At 42.0% G+C, this 14,642-nt stretch overlaps 1 long non-coding RNA gene across 1 annotated transcript; it reads right to left on the bottom strand.

Moving 5' to 3' along the window:
- Nucleotides 1-373: 373 nt before the first annotated feature.
- LOC309693894 lies at nucleotides 374-14,113 on the bottom strand. Its single transcript, XR_014272749.1, has 2 exons — nucleotides 14,067-14,113; nucleotides 374-566 (listed from the first exon to the last, which is right to left on the bottom strand). It is a non-coding gene; the product is annotated as an uncharacterized lncRNA (long non-coding RNA).
- Between the last annotated feature and the right edge of the window lie 529 nt (nucleotides 14,114-14,642).

Genomic DNA, 14,642 nt, shown 5'->3' on the forward strand with positions numbered 1-14,642 from the left:
TTGATGTCAGAGGTCAGACGACTACTTTCAGTTGATAGGATGTCAACAGCAACTCAAAAACAACTTGTAATAACCAAGGTATGCAGAAGAGCATCTGTGAATGTATAATAATTTAAACCGCGAAGCACAGGGGTATGGCAACAGATGACCACTCTGGGTACTGCTCCTATCGCTGAGGAACAGGAAACTAATATTCACACAAGATAATGTGCCACAACACGAAGCTCAAGTGATCTCCAACTGGTTTCTTGAACTTGACAGTTAGTTCAATGTACTTAAACGGCCTTCACAATTGTTAGGGTTGACTGAATGGACTCAAGTGCAGACTCCGAACTTTAAGCAAATATTCTTTATTTACAACATCAGTGAACTATATACAGATGTGAGGGGAATGGACAGGGGCTTCAGGTATCCACAGGGCAGGAAAGGGAAACACTCCACAGTCGCTCGTAGATCATTCCGTGCACTCCGGTCTCCAACTTGCTCCATGCCAACACGCCACACATCTCAGCCAAACACTCGTGCTCAGGTATCCAAAGGAGGTTCAAGGGATGGGTCCAGGAAAACTATTTACACACAGATGAGAGATAATCACAAATAGGCTACACTAACATGGGTTGTACAATGGTCCAGCAACGAGAAGCACCATCCTAAGAAGCAGCCAGAGAAAGCAGGATGATGAGCCACAGGTGTGTGATTATGGACAGGTGCGTGGGCCGAAGGCAGGAGGCTGCGATGAGCTCCGCCCAGGCTGAGTGAACACAGGAGAGAGAGAGCAAGAGTTGCCTGGGTTGGCCGGGCAGACATGGGGACCATAACAACAATAACCAGATCTCCATCCAATAGCGTGCTTTTGGGCTGTGCAGCCAGCAAATCAGCAGCAACTGCATGATGCTATCAAGTCAATATGAACCAAAATCTCGAAAATATGTTTCCACCGCCTTGTTGAATCTATGCCATGAAGAATTAAGGCTGTTCTAAAGACAAAGGGGGTCCAGGATAAAAGGGGAAAAGTGACTGGTAAAACTCAAGCACAGTACCAGAACCAGGAATCTGAACCTGAAGTAGCAGGTACAACTTTTTAAAACATCACATCTCTCAAATCCATTCCTCCCATTACCTTTTGGCCAGCGGACTAAATAATGAAAAACATGAGAACTCGCAAGATATGAAATCTTAACAATAGCAGCTGTCAGTATTGCGATGTGAGATGCAGATACAGTACCTGCCACACAAAGCCTGTAGCTGTTAATCGAACTGGAGAAGAAAAAGAAAATCCCCTTTGAATTGTATCCACCTTTATTTTCTCAAACTTTTACACTCCACCACTTTTGGTATTGATTGTGAGTATTCAAGGCTGTAAAAAAGTATTTCTGTGTTTTTCTTTTTAATCTGCAGGAAAAATTCAAATGCTGTCTGTACATGTGTGTTTACACAAAACACTTCGTTAATTTAGCTTAGTCAAGCATGGGGACTAATGCCTTGCGCCGGTGTTCATTTCATACTCCCATTTGTTTTGCACATTTGGAACGCAGATGAGTTTCACTGTTTTAGCACTAGCTGTTTGGGTTTGTCCTAATGAGCTAGCAGTAAATGGGTTTCTACTGTTCCAGATATGGTGCTAAAAGACCAGGATCATAACCTTAATGAGTTCAAGTTTGGGATTTCCCAATTTAAATATGCACATAAAAAATTGTGTCACTTGGTGTGAAAACCTGCAAAGTCCTGTGATAAGTTTATGTTTTCTTCAGCATTGCTATAATGTTAAAATAAAGCCTTTACTTACATGAAAATCAGTGCTGGGCTACTGAGGGTTTGAGTGTCACATTCCTCCAAATAAATATTTGTTCTAAAGGCCCAGCAGGAATTTCACTCTATTTTGAGACTCTGCAAGTGAGGCTGCACCCACATACTCCCCATGCTACCGACACTCAGACACGGGCACACGTGCTTTAGGTTCACACACACATACGCACGCATGCACAACCGCACTCTCCTCTCAGATGTCCCATTCAAGAGCTCCCGGAGATGCAGTTGGGAAGGATCGATGATGGTGTCTGCACCTTCTGACCTGCTCTCCCCGTCTGTGCCACATCTCCTCCAGCCTCCAACAGCCAGGAGGCAAAGAGACGCACCACAAACTGGCTGTGAAATGAGATAGTCACTCTGAAAAATGTCTGCGGCTTCATGCTCTGCTTGCCCCGGAAGGTCCTTGAAATGTACTTATATTTGCAAGAGTGCCATCTTAAACAAAAGGCTGAAAGTGAGGTGGAAATTTGCCTTAAAGTGCTGCTGAACTTTGTCAGGTTTCATCCGGGTAGATTTTTATCACATCTGCTGAAGAGGATTAAGGTTAACAAGTTTGGTTCACTTTATTGCATACAGTTGGAAGAATAACACAATTAAGAACTACAGTGGCAAAAATACACTGAGGGCAAACATAAAATGTGTGCAGGTGATATTAAAAACCCAAAGGGCTTACTTCAAAACAAAGAAAATTCCTTTGATCCCCTTCTATCCATACCCTCGCCTAAATCCAACATTTTAATGTGAGGTTTGTTCATCTTAATCATTAAAGCTATGAAAATTCGAATTCTTTTGATCAGTGAGCTAGTATAAACAGACGGTCGTATGCTGTTATGATTTAACAAAAGAAAAAAGAAATCTTTTCTTTTCTCCTAAAAATCTCAAGTGCTTCACTTAGTTGGCCTTTCAGTATTCAGCTCAAATATAGAAATCGAATGTGTATCCCTCCAATCCCTCTAATGTGTAACTCTATGTTTTCAAATGAGAGCTTTAACCCCGAAGATAGATGATCATGGGCTCTCATTTCCGCAAGTGCTGCATCTGCATTTCCAAACCTGCAGAGAGACTGCCACTGGACCAGGACTCTGATCTGTATGCTGGTCACTATTAAATACATATTAGGAGCAATAATTGACTACTAGTAGTCAGAGAGCACTTTGGTGAGGCTGCTTTTATGCCTATATGCTGTCATTTAATGGTGAAATCAGACTTTTAGAAGAATAAGAGAAATGTTTGTGTTTTCTCTTGGGAAATCAGTGACCTCAGGTCAGTCATTAACAACAAGGAGGCAGAAGATTTTTTCCTTTTTGATGAGAAGTGACTAATAACCTGTAGGTAATGCTGATATGTCGCTATCGATGTGCACTGGACTCTTAAGACTCTGTAACATTTGTATTTAAATTATGATGGATGCTAAATGCTGTCACATGCTGAACGTGTGTATTCGAATGCAGCCGGTGCAGAGCAAACACAGTCTGCTGCTTGGACTATCATGAGTCATTGATATAAACAGAGTACAGGCTTGTTGGCTGTGCCACAAAACAACAAAACACTTGTTTTAAATTCTTGTGTTTTTTATTAAACTGTCAAAATCAGGCAATTTGATTTTGACTACTGAGCATCCTGATCTGGACAGAGTCAAGCATTTGTGTAACAGACTGTCTCAGCTGAACAGATTGTTTTTGGTTTTTGTTTCAGCGTGATGTTTGGCAGGCTAGGCTTGACCTGTTAGAGCTCAGTCCATTTATCACTGAGATCTAACAGGATTACAGCATCCTCGGAATTAAAGGGAGTGTGCTGCAGTGGTTTGAACTGCATCTATCTGATAGATTCCAATTTATTCATGTAACTGGGGAGTCTTCTTCACGAATGAAATTGCAGGTGTGTCTACACTGGAAACAATTTGCCGCATAGCACTTTGAAGCTGACGGCTGGTCGCTTGTGAACAGTGCAGGTTCTGGTTGCCTATGTTCATTTGCCACTGACATATTTACTGCCAGGTCAAATGTTAGTCAACTGTATTTTCCACTCTTGGTAGTCGGTTCAGTACTTTGCCTTGAAACTGAGAAAAGCTCATGTTGCCAGCAGTTTTGTCATTAAATATTTCTTTCTATGGCCTCAAGTCGCCAAATCTTCGTATCGTTTCCAGTATGTTTGTAGCTTTAACACCACCACAGGGTTCGGTGGTGGGACAAGTTCTATTTACATTATGCATGCTGGTAGTATTATATTTATCTATATTGTTATTATTAGAAAACACTGCATATATTTTATTGCTTTGTAGATGATAACCTGCTATATTTATCCATTAAGCCAGATGACAAATCAATTAGTTGCACTACAGGCATATCTTAAACATGCCTGTAGTTCAACTTAAAGGACATTCAGCCCTTTATGTAAACATACATAAAGGTCTGAATGTACCATAATTTTCTTCTCTTAAATTCAGACAAAGCTGAGGTTACTTACTACTACTTACTCTGGATTGCATTACCTTGTCCCCCGGTAACACTGAGAAATCCTGGAGTATTTTTTCTACAGGATTTGCCCTTCAGTGAACCCATTCAACAAAAATTTAGGACTGCTTTCATTCATCTGCACAATATCTCTCAAATTAAAAATATCCTCTCTCAGAGTGATGCTGAAAAACTAGTATATGCATTCATTACTACTGGGCTGAACTTGCAATTCATTATTATCAGGTTGTTCTCTAAATTCTCCAAAAAGCTTCCAATTAATCCAAAACACTGCAGCGTGAGCACTGACAGAGATGAGAAAGTTACTCTATATTTCTCCCTTATTAACTTCTTATTGTTGGCTCCCTGTTAAATCTAGAGCTGAATTTAAAATCCTTTTCTTCACATGCAAAATCTTTAATAATCTGTCCCCATCTGATCTTAAAGAGCTCTTAGTATCATGTTGTCCTAACAGATCACTTCATTCTCAGACTGCAGACTGACTTGTCTTTCCAAGACTTACTAAAACCAGACTGGGAGGCAGATCTTTAAGGTTTCAGACTGCACTCTCTGTGAAACCAGATCCCAGTTTGGATTTGGGAGACTCCTATACTTTTATACATCGACATAAAGCTTTCCCTTTGACAAAGCTTATATTTAAGGCTGGAATCAGGTGACCCTGAAGCATCCATTAGTTATCCTGCTGTAGGGTGATGCACTGAGCACTTCTTCTCCACTCACCTCTTTTCACTCCCCACATGTTTATATACCAGTGCAGTATGACATAAAATTTTTTGTCTTCTTTCGCTGTTAGCCTGTGTTTTGTCATGTCCTTGTTTTGTCCTTGTCCCTATCCCCTCTTTTTGTTCCTTTGTCCCTTTCTTCTCTTCTTTCTCCCCACACCCCCCGGCTGGTGCAGCAGATGACTGCACATCCCTGAGTCTAGTTCTGCCAGAGGTTTTTCCACCACTGCAAATATCTAATCAGGATTCATATGGCAGAAACTTAATGCATTTAGATACTGTATGTAGACATGGTCAAGAGAACCTGTGGAAGTTCAAACTGAGAATCTGAATATGGATGAAAGTGATATGTGTAACTTTGAAGGTTACATGGTTGGAATTATGTCACCTCTGATCTGTTGGGATTTATAGAAAAAGGTCAAAACATGAGAAAAAAAATCTAGTGAGCGACAGTTCTCTTGGTTGAAAAGCTAGACTGCTTTGAGCTGATAGGAAGTTAACAGTAAGTCAAATAACAACTTGTTACAACCAAAGTATGCAGAAGAGCATCTATGAATACAAAACATATTGAATTTTGATGCAGATGGGCTACCACAGCAGAAGACCACACCGGATGCCATGCTTGTCAGCTCAGAACAGAAAACTGAGGTGACAGTTCACACAGGCTACCAAAATTGTCAACAGAAGACTGAAAGAATCTGGCCTGGTCTGATACAACATTCAGCTGTTAGGATCAGAATTTGGTGGAAACAACACAAAAGCATGGCTCTAACCTTCTTTGTATCAGTGGTTCAAACTCGTGGTGGTGGTGGTGGTGTAATAGTACCCTGGGATATTTTTTGTGGCAAACTTTGGCCTCTTCAGAGTTCGTCTGTATGCCTCTGTGGTTCCTCCAGTGCTTTAAAATCATTCAGCCTTCCCTGATCAGGAGACGTTTGTGTGTAAGCTGAACCATCTGCAAATTATCAGCAATACAAAGTGGATTCCAAGTTATCTTAGTACATCTCTTTCCATTACAGCGCCTCCCATCCTCCAATGTATGTGACACCATATTGAGCCTGTGGTGGACAATTTTTTATGTTGTAGTCTTTTGGGCAAAAATATGATTGATATCAACAAAAGACTACGAAGTGGCTGACTCAGTCCCCTGAGGACAGAATTGGACCCCACCTCAGGTAGAGTCTTACATAGTGCTGCAAGTGCATGTTAAACAAATACTATGAAAGGACATAAGAGGAGGGCACCCCTTTTGTTAAACTTACATGTTTTACTAATATATTTTATTCCAGCGGTATGCATTTTCTACCATAAAGCTGTCCATATCTGCCACAGTCTTTGCAACTATAGCAAAATTGTTTAAGGGATTATTCAAGTCCTTCTTATTTTTAATTATCTTCATGAGCAGGTGTTGTTAAATGTGACATTTCTTTCAGTTTGTTCTTTCTTTGCCTTGCCTACCCTCTCCCTGCACAAAACCTCATTTTAAAATTAATCCCAAATCCTAATCCTCAACTACCAACTCAGCCGGGTGAAGCGAGGACCAGCAAAAAAGACTCCACTTCCTCAAAAAGTCCAGAGCTCAAAATGACACTCGCAAGCAAAACAAAACTAGACCACAAACACACACATCCACACACTCGCTCTTTCCTGATCTTTTTTCCAAGCGAGGGATTGGACACACTTCATCCACTGGACAGCATAATCTCACACCCGCTATCTGCAATGCACTAAGAACTGAAAAGTCGGTGTCATGTGTTTGTGGTGTAAGAACTGTCATGACAAACGTACAAGTTGCACGAGGTTAATGAGAAACTCCAACACAAGTACCTGTGACAGAGAGGGTGTGAATTCCATATAACGAGTGATGTGTTCCAGACCAGAGGAGCTTGGAGTGGAAGCAAAACATTGTTTCTGTACACAGATGGTTGCAGACATTTAACTAACCTCTGGAAAGCATTTACAACACATTTGCTACCTCCTTCAAGAGGCTTCAGACAGGTTTGAGTGTGAGAGGCTGGGGCTCAGATTAACAGATAAGTAGACAGACAGAGACACTGAGCACAGAGACAGGGAAAAGGAGAAGAAGGGCACATAAAAAAGAGCAAAGACTTAAAATTCAAGTAAGAGGCTTAGTTTCAGTCAAAGAACCCCTTTTAGTGTCCTTTGGTTCTTTATGAAAGCTGACAGGGCAGATTATCCTGACAGCAAGGGGGTCAGAGTGAATGTCATGTTATGTCTGTCTTTGAGCACAAACCAAACAATTCCTCACATCAATAACACACTTCACTGTAGCATAACTCACTGCCAATATAAAATGTTCCACCTTGTCCTGCTTTTTCTTAAATGGTAAAAAAAAAAAAAAAAGGTAAATGGCCTGTATTTGTATAGCGCTTTACTAGTCCCTAAGGACCCCAAAGCGCTTTACACATCCAGTCACCCACCCATTCACACACACATTCACACACTGGTTTTTTTGTTCTCAGATCTACTATAGTAGAGGCAAAACTGGTGCTTTTCTAGATAATACAAATACAAGCTGGGAGACTAAGAGACTGTATATCCTCGCACGGCTCTGCAAGGTTGTACAAACCCAATTCCAAAAAAGTTGGGATGCTGTGTAAAATGTAAAGAATACAGAATTTAATGATTCGTAAATCTCATAAACCCACATTTTATTCACAGTTTGAAGATATATTAAATATTTAAGGTGAGAAAGTAATTCTAAGAAATATATCGCATTTTGAAGTTGATGTCTCAAAAAAGTTGGGAGAGGGGCAAGAAAACGGTGAAAAGGTCTTTAGTGCTAAAACGAAAACTTATCAAAGATTCAAAGAATCTGGAGAAATCTCTGTATGTAAGAGACAAGGCCAAAAATGAATATTAGACATCTGTTATCTCCGGACCCTCCGGTGGCACTGCACTAAAACAGGTGATGGAAATCCCTGCATGGGTTCAGGAATCAGTGTCTGTGACCATGGCTCACCGTGCCATCCACACATCCAGGTTAAAGCTTTGTCGCGACGAAGCCGCATGTGAAAATGATGCAGACATCCAACTATCACCTCTGGGCCAAAGCGCACTTCAAATGAACTGAGACAGTTTTGAAACGCAACAGCTAAAAATGATGCCAACAGTTCACTACAGTGCATTCTACATACAGGACATAGAAAACAATGTGCTCTGATAGAATACTTTCTGTTTCTGCAAAAACCCACTTTTATTCACATGTGCAAATCTCTGTACAGGGAAGGAGGCATATTTATTTAGGTCAGCAGCAGACAAACATGTGAAAAGAACTCGGCTCTGTAACGAGCATCAACAGAAGTTTGGATCACACGTTTTAACTTGTGAAAGCTGCAGTGAATGATGGTCAAGTAAGAGACGATCTTGTCACCCAGTAAGGTGGCTGCTCTTCTCTATCACCAATCACAGCACTTACACCAACATTTGCAAAACCAAAAAGCGGTCTGTAGACACCACAGACTATCACAGACAGCAGCCTCGAGGAATAACTGCGATTTAACAAACTGAAAGGCCCAGCAGTTAACTCCCTTTTATAGGGAATTCTGATGTCAATAATCAGGAAAGATTATTTTTTCATTGAATCCACATTTTTCTTTTATTTCATTAATGGTAGTTTTCACTCTGAAACCAAGGTGTTTAATAAAAAGTTGGAACAGAACGGACCTGGATCATCTTCCTATACAGTGACATCATTAACAGATCAAGTGGTGAGAGTAAAGTGAATTTCAAAATGCAGCACCGAATATCTTAGAAGGGCGATAGACGTGAAGGCAGGGACATGTAGGCCAGAGTTGGGGAAATTATGCCTTGTTTAGATAGTTGAATATTTAATATTAGTTTTACTATCGTCATCATAATCTAAATCTATAAACCAAATACTGTATGTTACCTGGAGAGAGAAAAAATTGTGCAGTCAGTAGGATTCCTGCCATGCTGTCCTCAGGGGAAAGTCTTGAATCCCTTCTGTTTCACATTGTACACCTCAGATTTTAAGCCAGAGTTACGTCATCTGTAAAAGCTTTCTGATTACTCAGCAATTATGGTGTATATGGCTCAGAGTGCAGGAGCTGATGAGTTTCTACTATTCTTCATGAAGTGGAATTAAGTAGCCAGTGATCAGCGAGGCCAAGACAAAGAAGCCGTTGTGAAATTTGTCATAAGGCACTTTTTCCAGTCAACATGCACCAGTCTGAGGTTGAAAAAGTGGCATCCTACAAGTATCTGGCAGTACATCTGAGTAATCATCTGAAGAGGACAACCTCCTGTCTGCAGGAGGGGCCAGAGTGATCTTCCCAAGGAGGTCCTTTAACATCAGCAGCAAAATCCCTGAAATTTTCTATTAGTTCACAGAAGCAAGAGCAGTGTGGGAGATGCTGGGAAGCTCAATAAAGTCCTGGTGGGCTGGAGGGAGGCTGGCTCTGTACTGGGCTCTGATGTGGATATTCTGCATGTGGAGTAAGGCTGAGAGGGGGGATCCTCAGAACCATTACGGACAACCACGCTCACCCCCTACATGGCTTGTGTCTCAACAGGAAAAGTGTGTTCAGCAGGAGGTTCTTCCAGTTGAAATGCAAAACAGAGCACAGCTGGAAGCCGCTCCTCCCTGCTGCTCTACAGTGCATCCAATTCTTCAGTTGAAACTGTCTGTAAGAATGGGAAGGATGTAGTTCCTACACACATATATGATGCATGCTTTTATACATATATTGTTCATTCAGTTTTTATGGTCTTAGACAATATGTAGTCATGCATAGTAGTACACAACAATTAGCTTTTGGAGATTTAAACTTTGACTTTCTTTTGAGTCCAAAGAAGTCTACAGTCTGAAGAAGAATAAGACTGACTTTGAAGCTGCAACAGTCACCTCAAGGTGCTTTGTATTGTAAGGTAAAGACCCTACAAACCTCCAAAAATTAGAGAAACTCCTTTTTACCAGGAATAAAGCTCTAGCAGAGCTGGGCTTGCAGAGTAGCAGCCATGTATGACAACCAGTAGGGGGTTAGGGAAGGGAGACGAGAGCAGAGATGGGACATAAGGGAATGTATGGCAAAGACAGCCAGCCATATTTGTCCATCTAAAAAAAATTTAGCCTTATAATGTCAGGCGTTGTGTGGAGGCGAGGAAGAAGGAACCCAAACGCAGGACTCGCAGGTACAGAAATGATGGGGATTTATTGGAGCGGGTGAATGAACAAAGCAGGAACGAAGGACTGGCTGACTGAAAGACTGGATGAATGGCTGGCTGACTAACTGAACATACATACGGGGAGACGATAGGAACATCACATGTACATCAATGACACGACAAGGATCGGATGGAACTGAGGACTTAAATACACGCTGGGTGAGGAAAGATTAGAAACCGGTGAGTACGCAGCTGAACTTAGTCTGACTAATGATACATGGAAATAACTGGAACACAATACGCAGGCGGTATGCTGGCACAGAAAACACAGATGTGAAAATAAACTGAACATGACAAAACAGAAAACACTGGGTCAACGACCCAGGAACCCTGACATATAATGACAGCTGAAGGTCACAGTTTCTTTCAGAAATGTGCCAGATGTACAGTTTGATAAAGTCTGGAGGTGCTGTGGAGAGCCAGCAACCAGGCTTATTTAGAAACACTGCAACATGTTTCAGAGTGTGTACACAGCTTTGCACACAGCGGCGTTGGATATATTAGCAATTGTTTGGATCAGACACGATGGGATGTATTTAAATCACACCACCCAGGCAAAATGCTCATAATGTTTTCCTTTCACGTGTTAATGCGCCGGTGGCCCGAAATCATTACATATTCAATATAGCGTTGCAAGTCATGCCTGTGCTAACACTCACAAAAATAGATTAGGAGCAATTATGATGCATGAGAAGCAGCAGGAGGCTGTCAGAGAAAAAGAACCTGTAACATTTATCTAAAAAAATAATATATTTGTTCTTCTATATGAAGAAGGTGACTTGAACAGTTGGCTGTAACACATGATGAGCTGCGTGGATCAATAGAGCAGCCCAGCATGGGAAGCACAACTTGATTAGTGTTTTACAATTGCAGTTGTGAAACGTAATTATTCGAAACGATTCAAAGTTTTAAAAAAAAGATCAGCAGAATTTTATTAACTGTGACAAGGAGCTGGTTAAACTCTTCCATATAGCACATTTTACTGAATGTATTAAATGGCTGTGCATTTGTTTTTGTTATGTTTAGATTATTCAGAGAGCCCTGCACACTATTTTTTTAAAGAGTTGGAGTAGACGTATTCGTGCCTCTTGCCTCCACTGAGACAGCCACTTGATTCCATTCTTCTCACTTGGGTGTACCAATCAACTTGCAGAGACTTGTGACTTGAATGAGATCGATAATCCATCACAGAGAACACATACTATATGTGCTTTTGTTTTTGCTCAGGTTAAGTCAGTGCTGAGCAACGATACAGCACAGACTGCTTTATGGCACGACAAAAAAAACTAAAACCACATGATGTTCACTGTCAAGAAATAACCATTTTCATCATGCTTCAAGTGAAACTTTTAACTAAAAAAATGTTGCATTCATGCAAAATTTAGGTGAAATTTCTCCCAGTACGACAAAAACAGCAGCCACACAAGACTACAGTAATAACACAGCTTTCTGTGGGATAGATTTCTGCTTCAATATGAGATCAGCATTAGCTGGGTAATTGCTTTTATGCCTGTGGCTGTACTCTTTTGCTTCTGATACACTTCTCAATGCTGCAAAAAGCTCTTACAAACAGACTATAGACTACCTGCCTAGCACCAAATGGGGGAAAAAAGCAACACAGCTAGTAAATATAATGGAGCTTGGTAAAGAAAGAACTTCCTTCAGGTCCAGAGAATCACACAAATGTGTTATAGTGACCAGAATTTCAACTCCAAATTAATGCAAATCTTTCCAAGTATTATACATCTAAAAACTCTAGTTTCAAACAAGTTGGTCAAAAAGGCAGTCATACATATCTCAATGTTTATAACTAGTTTCAGCTGATTTACAAATGGGCATAATTAGCAGTTAAACAGATGCATTACCTTTCAGTCTATTTTACAATGGCAAAAGTAAAATAACAAAGAAAACTACAAAGTATTTGATCGAGTAACAAGAAAAACAAAAAAATATGATGACCATATAGACCAAGTTTGAAAGTCAATTTTATTTATATAGCACCAGTTCATAGCAACAGTGTTGTTTTAACCCTTTCATTCTTAATTTGACCTTGAACTTCCATCCATCTTCTTCCAGGTCGCAGGGGCAGCAGCCCAAGCAGAGAAGCCCAGACCTCTCTCTTCCCAGCCACTTCCTCCAGCATGTCCGGAGGAACACCAAGGGGTTCACAGGCCAGCCGAGAGATGTAATCTCTCCAGCATGTCCCGGGTCTGCCCCGGGGCCTCCTCCTCCCTGTGGGACATCCCCGGAACACCTCGCCCAGGAGGCGCCCAGGAGGCGCCCAGGAGGCATCCTTGTCAGATGCCCAAACCACCTGACCTGGCTTTTTTCGATGTGGAGGAGCAGCAGCTCTACTCTGAGCCCCTCCGGGATGGCTGAACTTCTCAACTTATCTCTAAGGGAGAGGCCAGCCACCCTTCGGAGGAAGCTCATTCCTGCCGCTTATATCCGCAATCTCGTTCTTCCGGTCACTACCCACAGCTCATGGCTATAGGTGAGGGTAGGGACGTAGATCGACTGGTAAATTGAGAGCCTCGCTTTTACACTCAGCTCTCTCGTCACCACAACGGAGCAGTGCAGTGTCTGCATTACTGCAGCCACTGAACCAATCCGTCTGTTGATCTCCGGCTCCCGTCACTCGTGAACAAGACCCCGAGATACTTGAACTCCTCCACTTGGGGCAGGAACTCATCCCCAACCCGGAGTTGGCACTCCACCCTTTTCCGGCTGAGAACCATGGCCTCAGATTTGGAGGTGCTGATCCTCATTCCCGCTGCTTCACACTCGGCTGCGAACCGTTCCAGTGCGAGCTGGAGGCCATCACCTGATGAAGCCAACAGAACCACATCATCCGCGAAAAGCAGAGATGAGATTCTCAGGCCACCTAAGTGAAAGCCCCCCGCCACTTGGCTGCACCTAGAAATCCTGTCCATAAAGGTTATGATGGTGGTGGGTGATGAGAAAGAGTCGACTTATTGCCGGCAATGCGAGCTCTTGCAACAGTTGTATAGGGATCGAATGGCCCGTAGCAATGGGCCAGACACCCTATACTCCCATAGCACTGTCTGTCTTCCTACCAAGCTTGTGTGTCCCGGTTTACATCTCTCCATGTTTCCTGTTTTATTTTGAAAGTCTTGTATTTCCATGCTCAGTGTGTTTAGTTTTGCTTCCCCTGGTGTTTCCATTTCCCTCACTACCCTTCTGTGTATTTAAGTCCTCTGTCTTCCTTTGTTCAGGGTCAGGTCGTCTGTCTACCTCGCTTCATGTTTCCTGGAATTCATGTCATGTTTTCAAGTTTCGTTTTTTCCAGTTTGATGCTCATGTTCACGTTTTTTTTCCACATCTAGCTTTAGCTTCATGAGTTTAGGTCTGAGTTTAGTTTTTGCCATTGTTTCTCATTCCTACATAGGGATGGGTATCGTTTAGGTTTTATCCGATACCGGTGCCAAATCGGTACTTTTGAAACGGTGCCGGTGCTCAAACAGTGCTCAAACCGGTGCTTAAAGAATGGAGAACACAAAATTGGTCCAAAAACCTCTCATGTTCAGCTGTTTTTTGTAAAAATATAACAATGTTAGCCTTTTCTGCAGCTATGGGGCATATATGGTATCACTCTTGGCTGGAAGCAGTGCTTAAACAATGGAAAAAACACAAACTTTGTCCTAAACCTCTCATGTTTAACTGTTTTCCACTTTTTCTTTGGTCATTTTAGCCTTTTTAGCCAGGGTGAAGGGAGTATCTGCCATCAAACAAGAGGACAGCCGCATGTAGCTATGATGATGTTTGCTAGTTCACCTTACATGCATTAATGTAATAACGTGGTTAGCCTACTCAACGTAAATTAGCTACTCACGCAGAGAAGAACGGCTGCTGCCACCATCATCCGTCATCATTTGTGCTACACTGACAGGGCTAGGGGCCAGGACTCTCCTCTTCGTGTTTTTGGGGGATGTTGCATAACAGCCAACCCACCCGCAGTAGATGTGCTCGGTGTGAGGTCTCGCAGCAAGCTATCAAATACGGCGCATTTCTGGGCTTTTAAAAAAAACGCTATGCGTCGCCAGGTGTTTCATCGGATTTGAGGTGTTACCTCCTTTGACAGTATCACAGTATCAGCTTAAAGCACTTGTTGCTGCTGAGTTTGCATATTTTGCTATGAAGTACAGCCAGACTTTTAACCGCTTCGCCTTGGACATTTTTAATCTGTAGCTCTGCTCTAACAGAACGTACGTACCTGGCCCCGCCTACTATCCTCGGAAACGTAAAATGATTGGCTAGAAGTGTATCACAGCTCAGGAAAAAAAAGCACAGAAATAAAGCACCGAAATGTGCGCTGCTTTTCGGTCTGGTTACTACCGTTTATGTCAGAACCGGTGCCATCATGGCACAGGACACCGGTACCCATCCCTATTCCTACATTTTACATCTG

Source organism: Aulonocara stuartgranti, assembly GCF_965226115.1.
Source record: "Aulonocara stuartgranti genome assembly, chromosome: 18".
In the NCBI taxonomy this organism is placed as follows: domain Eukaryota; kingdom Metazoa; phylum Chordata; class Actinopteri; order Cichliformes; family Cichlidae; genus Aulonocara; species Aulonocara stuartgranti.